Source organism: Scomber japonicus, chromosome 1 (assembly GCF_027409825.1).
Source record: "Scomber japonicus isolate fScoJap1 chromosome 1, fScoJap1.pri, whole genome shotgun sequence".
Lineage (NCBI taxonomy): Eukaryota > Metazoa > Chordata > Actinopteri > Scombriformes > Scombridae > Scomber > Scomber japonicus.
The window spans coordinates 29869311-29878507 of NC_070578.1; positions in this window are offsets into that span (position 1 = coordinate 29869311).

Sequence of the window (9197 nt, forward strand, 5' to 3'; positions counted from 1 at the left end):
TCTGAACTTTTCACCTTTTATTTACAACAGCATTTCTTTTTTTTTTCTGTTTCTCTCAAACATGGTACCTCAACCTGAAGCACATGGACACAAACCCAACAGACGTCAGTGTCAATATTACAGCCTCAAACCTCTGAGTGTCTGTTCTATTGGTCAACCTGAAGCTGATCTTTGTGGCTACCTGTAACGATGGCGTTTCAGGAAGGTAATGACACATTTTGCAGAATAGTCAACAAAAAGATTGATGCTTTACTGTTTTAAATTGTTATTGTGATTATACTGAAGGCCAAAGTGTTAAGTATTAAGTGAATTAAGACAAAATAAACAAAAACTAAGGGTCTACAGACATATAGCAGCTCTGCAAGGCTATGCTTATATGAGCAAAATGCTAAATTTAGCATGATAACATACTCACAATTCTAACCAACTATTCTATTCTAACTATTCTAACCATCACAATTTCTAAGAGTAAAATGGTTTCCAAAAATGTTTCAGAATAAAAATGGCTGGAATTTAATTCAAAATAACCTAAAATAAATAATCATTTATTTAATAGTATGTTATTGTGAGCATCTATTTAAAGGACCAGTATGTGGGGTTTAGTGACATCTAGTAGTGAGGTTGCAGATTGCAACCAACTGAATAGACCCTCCTCCGTTGGTTTGTCTGTTCTGGGCTACTGTAGAAACATGGTAGTGCAACATTGCAGGCTCCATGGAAGAGGACCCGCTCCCTATGTAGACATAAAGGACTCATTCCATGGTTACAAAAACACACTGTTTCTCATTTTCTGGTGATTATACACTAATTAAAACATACTTATGAATATTATATCCCTTTTTTTTGCCATGTCCATTCTGCTAGATGCCACTACATTTTACAAGCTGCGCCTTTAATATTGTACATTTTGTATCTCTAAAGATTTAAATTAATCAAATCATCTCTATGAAAGTATGACAGTTGTTGGTCACTGATGGCAATAGAAATATTTATTTTACATTATTATCTTACTTTAAAACAAACATGCAGCAAAGCATCAGTTCATTATTAATCTTACATTAATGCCATGCACCTGCCCAGAAGTCAGATTCAAACACTTCGTCCCTCAGTCGACCTCAGTGAGTATCAGTGACTGATTTTAGGTTGTGATAACAACTGAAACAGGCCACATCAATCCTCCATTATTTTGTTTGGTTGTTTGTGCTTTCTGTGAAATGAATAAGTAAATAAAAGGTCTTCCATGAGTGACCACAGCTATTAGTTGTGGCAGTGGCGCCACTGTCCACATGACTCCGACTAAACCAGGATCAGTGAGGGACAGGCTCCATCACACTGGGTTCCCTTCCTCTTCCTTTGTTTTCATCCCATTTCCTTCCTCGTTTTCTTAGATACTGTTCCCCCCAATGGAAGTCTAAACAAAATACAATACTGTGAAAGTAAACAAACGCACAAATATCATGTCCTAGAACCTTGGCCCTTAACAAAATCAGACCCAACTTTTTGGAGGATCAAAGATTTTGGTGTTCAGCATAGAGCAAATTGTGCAAAAGTGGAACATCCAGGAGCAGCCAAACTATGGCTTGACTGGGATGATACATGAAAGTGACGCTGATGCGGCAAACAGCACAAGGATTTAGATTTTGCGTAACAGGGGCGTGGTTCAAATAGAAATTAAGTGGTTTATTTTCTGGAGGATAGGTTCTTTGCTTTGGAAACATTTAAACATGAATAGTTTGGTGGGAAACGTCTTTGTCAGCATCATTTGCAAACAGCACAGTTTTAGCTTCATGGCAGTATTTATGTTTTCTTTCATCCTGGAGCGGCTGTTCACATCAGATTGTAAATCCTGAGTTTATAAACTGTTTCAAACTCTGCCAAAACAGCTGTTTGTCACACTGATACCAAAATATATTCTTCAATGCAACATTGTCCCAGAAAGCAAGTTTGTTTTCTATGAAGTCTGATGAACTGCTTAATAATCAATGAGCAAACCAAAAGTGTAACAGGATATTCAATTAATTTGAATTTATCCTGAACAATCAACATGGGCACATTTAATGCATCCAGTGATAATAATAACATCCTAATGTCCTAATTGTCTGACGCACATACCATGTAATGATGTTCAGTGTCGTAGTTCAGACAAGGATCTTTATTGCTATGTTATCCCAGTTTTCTAATGATAATTAGTTTTATAAGTATCTAATAAAAGTCAAAAATGCCCCCAAATTATTAACCTCTAAGTCTGCATCAGAGCACATAACACACAACCAATTTTCATATAGATTTCACAAAAACATTGAGTTCCATTTATTTTAACAAGCAGCTGGTGTATCATCATCCATCAGCCTGTGCAGCTGTTTACTCAGCTAATGCCTGCATGGACATTAATGAGGGTTTACACACTTTTTTATGCAGCTCTTGTTTCTGGACTGGTGTTATTGCAATCACCCTTTTCCACCATTTCAAACTCATCCCCGCCCACCTCATGCTATTAGACATATAATGGGAGTCTAGATTAATGGTTAATTTCCAGGAAACCCCTGTGTTCTGTCATAAAGTGCTTTCCATTAATTAGTGACTATGTTTCTCAGAACGGAGGGGGAGAGGAGAAAAGTGAAGAGTGATTAATGAGCTAACTGGTGCAGCCAGCAGCTCGCCTAGCCCCAGTGGTGAGCGTGAGAGTCGGACCCGCAAAGAGAGAGGAAGAAAAATAAATATGTGGCCCTTGAAAGAAAAAAAAAAAAAAGAAGTGCATGGAAATTCATTGAAAGGGTAGTTGAGTGCAGTTTCAAAGGGATTGTGGAGCATTAGAGCTGAACTGTGAGTGAGAGGGCAGAGCGAGGCTTGATTACGCCCTCTCTGGAGCCAGAAGTCCAGCAGACGAGGATGGGTGTGTGCTGAACTGAGAACTGTGAACATGAAAAGCAGTTCAGGCATCCTCTTGACTTCTTTGGCCCTCTTTAGGTGTAAGGTTCAGTTATTGCTGCAACATTTTGTACAAAGGAACATGCAGACTGAAAATACATCTCTCTCCATACATAATGCAAACATTTTCACTCCTTTTAAATCTGCAATAAATGTTTTGTTTGGCTGCTTGGGGAGAAATAATCTGTCAACACAACACTGACATGTTCTCATGTTTTGAATTGATGTGGTGAAACCAAAACAACACACTTAACGTCACTAAAAAGCTCAGCAGAGAGGCTGATAATGGGTTCATCACTACAAAGACACCTTCCACATGCAAAGAAATAGGCAAAACATTGATTATAGTGGCTTGAAGGACTTATGAATGTTGTTCATATATTTTAAGGAATAGTTTGACATTTTGGAAATTTGCTTGTTGTTGTTGTTATTGAGTCAGATGAGAAGATTGACGCATTTGGTCATTTAATTTGAGGACTAGAGATTGCAATGGAAAGTAAATCTGACAGACAGTACGACTAAACTGTTCAAACAACTTAATAACTTTATATCTTAATTTGATTGAATACTTCTTTAATCTCTAGTTAGTTTTATATTTTAACAACTCACAAGACAACTTTGAAGTAATTCATCGACATAAGTTCAGTTGACTCATTTTTAAGGCAGCAGGGGAACTTATGTTTCTAAATTGAACCATCTTAAAATGTATTATAGTGAGAGAATCATGTATTTTAGAGATGATGTGGTTTTTCCCCTATAAATTAGAAGGTTAATGCTCTTCCTGTGAGAGAGCTTTAATTAATCTCCTCATCTAACCTTCAGTAATAATGTGACTGTGTATTTTCCAAAACGTTTAACTATTCCTTTAAGTCAGGCCCAGCTCCAAACAGATAAATATTTTAGCTGGCTAATGTTACGACCCCTTGGCAGTGTTTCTCTGCAGAGATTCGTATGGACGTCAGATTAAAAGGGCAGCCTGGCATGAGTCCAGAGGCCTGGCTAGACATTATCTCCAGCACCCCTGCATGTTTTCATAAAGGGGGCCTCCTAGTCTTTCCAGTCTTCGCCTATAAGTGGTTGAGAGTGGGCAGCAGGAGTGTGTGTATGTGCATGGATGTTTATGTACGTATATGTGAGTGTGTGTGTGTGAGTGCTGAGTAAACTGCCACCTTGGTGGGGCAACGCAATGTCTGCCATGTCTGTGGTCTTGAGCAGAGCCATTAAGGGAATGATGAACTGATGACATGTTGTTCCTGTGACAAGTCGCCTGGCCCCAGACTCCTTGCTCCTGCTGTAGGAGCTGTGGGAGTCCGCAGGTCTGCCACTGGACAGACACAGAGACGCAAGGACGGAGTTTATTTTGGGAGGTGGTTTGGTGCCGGACACCCTGTCTGCTCTCCCACCAACCTCAATACACCCCCACCCCCTTCTTCCCACACTCACAGCTTATCACCAACACACACACAACCAGGACGCTTTTACTTGGTGACATAAGCCATTGCTGGAATGACACAGTTTTTGTTAAAGGGGTCAGTTCACTCTCCCCCATAAAAACATTATTTTTGACTGGTGTCCAGCCATGCAGACAGTTTTGCTCCAGGTTTTAACATATGCATCCCTGATGTGTATGCCCTCAACTTAATACAAGTGAAATCAATAGTACTATACTATCATATCCTCTTCAGTGGTGACTGTCTGACTCTGCAAAACGAAAAAATCATTATATTAATACAGAGAGCTATTCTGGAGCTGATAATCTTATCACATGATCTTCCTCATTATGGAGTTTGCCCAGTTTTCAGGGAGTTGTATGGTAATGTTCTAATGTCCATTTTTCAGACCTCTTCTTGTTCATTTTGGCTTTAAAGTTTAATTTCAAATGAACATCTTGACGTTTTAAACAGTAACAATCCTAACTCAAGATGATGATGTGGCTTTTGCTGTTTTTGTCAAGTGTCCAGTAAGCAGTTTTTCTCAAGTCAGACCAGTATTCAGTTCATTTGTCACCCCTGAATTGTAGTTATGCAGATTCAAGAGATTATATTGTGTTCTATCATCGTTGTCTCAATGAAATTGCAGTAACATTAAAGTTAAAATTACAGTTTTTTTGCTATTGCTAAAACACAATTTCCAAAACTAGTGCCTTCTTTGTTAAAAAAAACCCCAAAAACATATACACAAAATACAAAATATCTCTTGCAAGTAAATATTTCATTCAAGACTATATAAACTCTTCTGAAAATGATATTTTTGCCTCACAACTTTAACTGCATACTGATGTGTGTTATCTAAAGTCTTTGGCATTTTCATTTGTAGCATGCTGTAAATATAAACTATGAACACAAATACAATGGGGAGACAAACACTTTTTTTTATTCTTAATACTCATATACTCGTAAAGTATTAGACACAGTTACTTTAGCTGAAGATGACATAAACATGGTTACTGAATTGTAAACTGTAAACAAAATACAGTATATTGCAATTACAGCCCATCCCATCTTTGATGTGCATCTGGCCACGGCACCTCATCAACATGATATGCAATGTCCTCTATGGCCAAACATTGGGGGAAGTACCGTCATGAGTGGCATATCTAGCCCAGGCATGCTTCCACATCAATGTCACCACAGGCATCCTCCATTGCCTGGAGGAGAGTTGATAAAGTTGGCAGTCATATACCTTCGAACACCACGATGAAAAGAACTCCTCAATAGGGTTTAGGAAAGGAGGATGACTTGACATTGTAGGTGATTTTCAAAGCTATTATAGACTACAGCAGCCTGTTGTAAACTTACGTTGCCTTATATGACAACAAACATGGAGTAACCCGGCACATTCCTCTGGTAATTGGCAATCAGGATGTCATGCAGGGTGTCAATGAATCTGATAACATTAGTGCTGTTATATGTTATATAAGAGGGGCATGGTGGTGAAGGACACCATTCTGGCCGACTGCAGCGCACATTATGATGTTGCCTCCATGCTGCCCAGGAAGATGGACAATGGCACACTGCCCGATTATGTTTCCTCCCCAGCGTCTGTTTTTGGCAAGATTGAAGCCAACCTCATCAATATACATGAATAAACATGCTGGTCTGCAGCAGACTCTCATAAACAGTCAGGAAAAAGCGTATTATATGACAGATAGGATACAGATAGTATCAGTCCATATAGTGTAGCACAGTAATACAGTAAACTGAAATATATATATGTATATATATATATACATATTCACTCCTTCAAATGGCTCTCTGTGCAGCTGTTTCATCTGAAGTAGATGCTGCTTCAGTCGCCCAGTGTGGATAAACTTATCCTGTTTATGTTGTTGCATGTTTTGTTTGTCAGTAATGATGTCCGCAGAGTCCGCAGAGTGTTGCAGTATTTGTATGCTGTTGTTTACAGTGAGCATGTTTATGATGTGTTGTTCCAGTTTGTGTGTGAACAGGTGATTGCTTCCTCTTGCTGTGGGGGTGGGGGGTTTGCAGAATTCGCAACATTCTGCAAAAACAGGATAAGAATGTTTAAGATCTAATATATCCTTCTTATGCAATACAGTAAAATTACATTTCTTACCTGTTCTCATTTCACAATGTCTCTATCTATGAGTTATTAGTTTCAATAATTGAGCAACGGTACTAGTTGTTGTGTCCTGGCCATTGCAAAAAAACACAAAGTGCCAAAATATTCAATAAAAAGGTTACATGATTAAGGTATAGATATTAGGTTAAGTATCAGAATTATGTAGTAGATTATATAGAAAAAATATAATAATAATAATAACATATAATTGTTTTATTGTTCACTATTGTTGAATTGCACAATCTAGGAAGTATGTAAACTTATTGCACATTTCTACAAACATTACCCATCCACCCACTGTGCACGCATTTGTTATATTGCACACTACGGGGACTGTATTTTTGTGAAATGCTGTTGTGTTTGACTAAATATTGGTGTGTTTTGCATTTCAAAACCACCATATAAATGCATCCAATTTTTCAGCCACACGTGACTGGGAATGAACCTGCTGTATTTTCACTTTGACAACATGATGTTTAACTGACTGTTGACTCCCAGGAATGTGTGCTACACCCTCTTTGATTTACGTGTTTGACTAAGCTGAGGTAATAACCCTCATCCGGCTTTTTTGTCATTCTGTCTTAATAACGTGTTACAGAAAACAATACCAGTGGTGACAGTGGATGAGGTCGGCTAATGTTGGACTGTAATTATGCTTGAACCTTTTTATGAGTGTGTGATCTATTTCAAAAAATCTACTGGTTATGTATCACATTTCCCTTTGCTGTGAGTCCCGGTGGTGTTTATGTGGCCACTGAAACATTCCACTCTGGACTCCCTTCACTCTCTGCATCCCTGCATCTGATTGAGTTACACAGGGGAACACATTTTGAACAGGTGCCCAGTGAACCCCTCCGCAGCCACACACACTGCTCTCTGCTTCCCCTTCTTCCTTGACTCGCTCCCTCTGTCATTGTAACACGACTCCTACTCCTTCAGCCAGCCCTGTCATCCTCACATACTCCAGTGGAGTTTGGGTATGCTGGGTACAGTACACATAACTGGACATGCCATTGAAGCGCAGGGTTAATGTTTATGATATGAGGTGTGAACGGTTACCCATCAGGAACACTGTGTTAATCCTGTGACAGTAACTTCCACTTCAACCAACAGTTGTGGAGTTGTTAAAATGCTGGTATTGAGCAGCGGTGGACAGCAGGAGATCACGTTGGCACAGAGACGGGCAGTGGGAGGACTGGAATGATGCCACTAGGGGATACCCTAACCCCCTGTTTACCCCCCCGTCTACCCTCATCCAATCGGTCCAGCTACTCAACTGTGTACACTCACTATTTTGGCAGTTTGTATCTCAACCTCTATCTGGCACTGTCTGCATCCAGCAATGAGTGGCACAGCTGTACCTGAAAAATAAAAATATATATACTATTATGTGATAACAGAAGGTTAGTATTTATCTCATCAATATTTTGAAATAATGTAACTATACTGTAGATGCATTTAATGTAAAATGTGTTAAAATTAAAAAAAATCTAAACATTGATTTGAATGAATATAAAAGTTTTAAATCTCTTGTTATTGATGCATTCATCTGTCATAAAACTTGTTTTATGTTGTAGCAAAAAAAGATAAACAAACAAGCATAAGATCTTGACAAGCCTGTTTGCTTGTTTAAAAACATTTATGGTGTTTAGTGAAAAGGTCTCATGACTAAATGTTATTCAGCATATTATTAATTGAAAGTGGCATGCAGGCAGGATTTGAAATGTGTCTTCTTAGCAGAATATAAAAAAGTGTAATGAAGTTTTCAACAGCTTGAAGATAAGAAAAAAATGGATAGACCAAATATAAACTAGTAGAACATAAACCAATTTGGTGCCCTGTCAATTAAATTCATATGTAAGAGTTCAGGAGTCGAATCAGACTACAAGACAAGGTGAAAATTAAATAAATAATCACTCTCACACAGATTTACTAACGGGGTTAATATACAAAGTGCTGTATTAACTCCGTTTTAACTGTGAATTTTAGTATTATGATGGCAATGCAGTAATCTAAATCTAAACTAATCATCTTTTCTTTTTAATCCTAAAATCCTTCATCTTTAATCCTATCATATTTAATGTACATATATGTATTAGACTGTTATTATTATGGGAATTGACATATTTTTTATAATTTGTATTTTTTTTAATTTTTCTGTGCCCAATAAGCATGTATTATTAATTATTGTTAATGTATCTGTTATTTTTCAAGTGTCTATTTATGACCAGTGTGATTTTCTGTGTGATCTCCACACTGCAGAACATTTCCACTTCCAGCAGAGCAGAGCAGGATGTTGCGTCTTTAAGAGTTAAGAAACTTGAAACCGTGTTTGCGCAACAATCAGTGCGGCTCCCTGCCATGGATGTATTCCAGCCGCCGGAGTGTCTAGACTGGCACATGATGGCGGGAATCAACCAATGGCTCCAGAGCTTTCCTCTGGGGGCCCCGAGAGAGAGAGAGAGAGAGAGAGAGAGAGAGAGAGAGAGAGAGAGAGAGAGAGAGAGAGAGAGAGAGAGAGAGAGAGAGAGAGAGAGAGAGAGAGAGAGAGAGAGAGAGAGTCAATATAAACAGAACAGGAAAAGAAAGGTGAAGTTTGTGAGCTTCAAAATAAAAGCCTACTTTTACTCAGACAAACATGAACATTGGCAGCAGTTGTATTCTTAAATCTAATCATGTTTTCTTAC